Raw genomic sequence first — 202 nt, forward strand, 5'->3', positions numbered from 1 at the left:
AAGATACCACTTTGCCCCAAATTTTTTATATGTTGTAGCCTCTGTCAATTTATGTTAAGATATCAATTTATTTTCACATTAAATTGATGCATAATATGAGCATTTTTCCAAAGACATAAGAGATCTCTAGACAGAGATCTTAATTTTCTAAGTTCTTAAGCATTTTCTGTTCAAATAATTATAGAAAATTGCATATGGCTTA

Source organism: Phalaenopsis equestris, unplaced genomic scaffold (assembly GCF_001263595.1).
Source record: "Phalaenopsis equestris unplaced genomic scaffold, ASM126359v1 Scaffold225612, whole genome shotgun sequence".
In the NCBI taxonomy this organism is placed as follows: domain Eukaryota; kingdom Viridiplantae; phylum Streptophyta; class Magnoliopsida; order Asparagales; family Orchidaceae; genus Phalaenopsis; species Phalaenopsis equestris.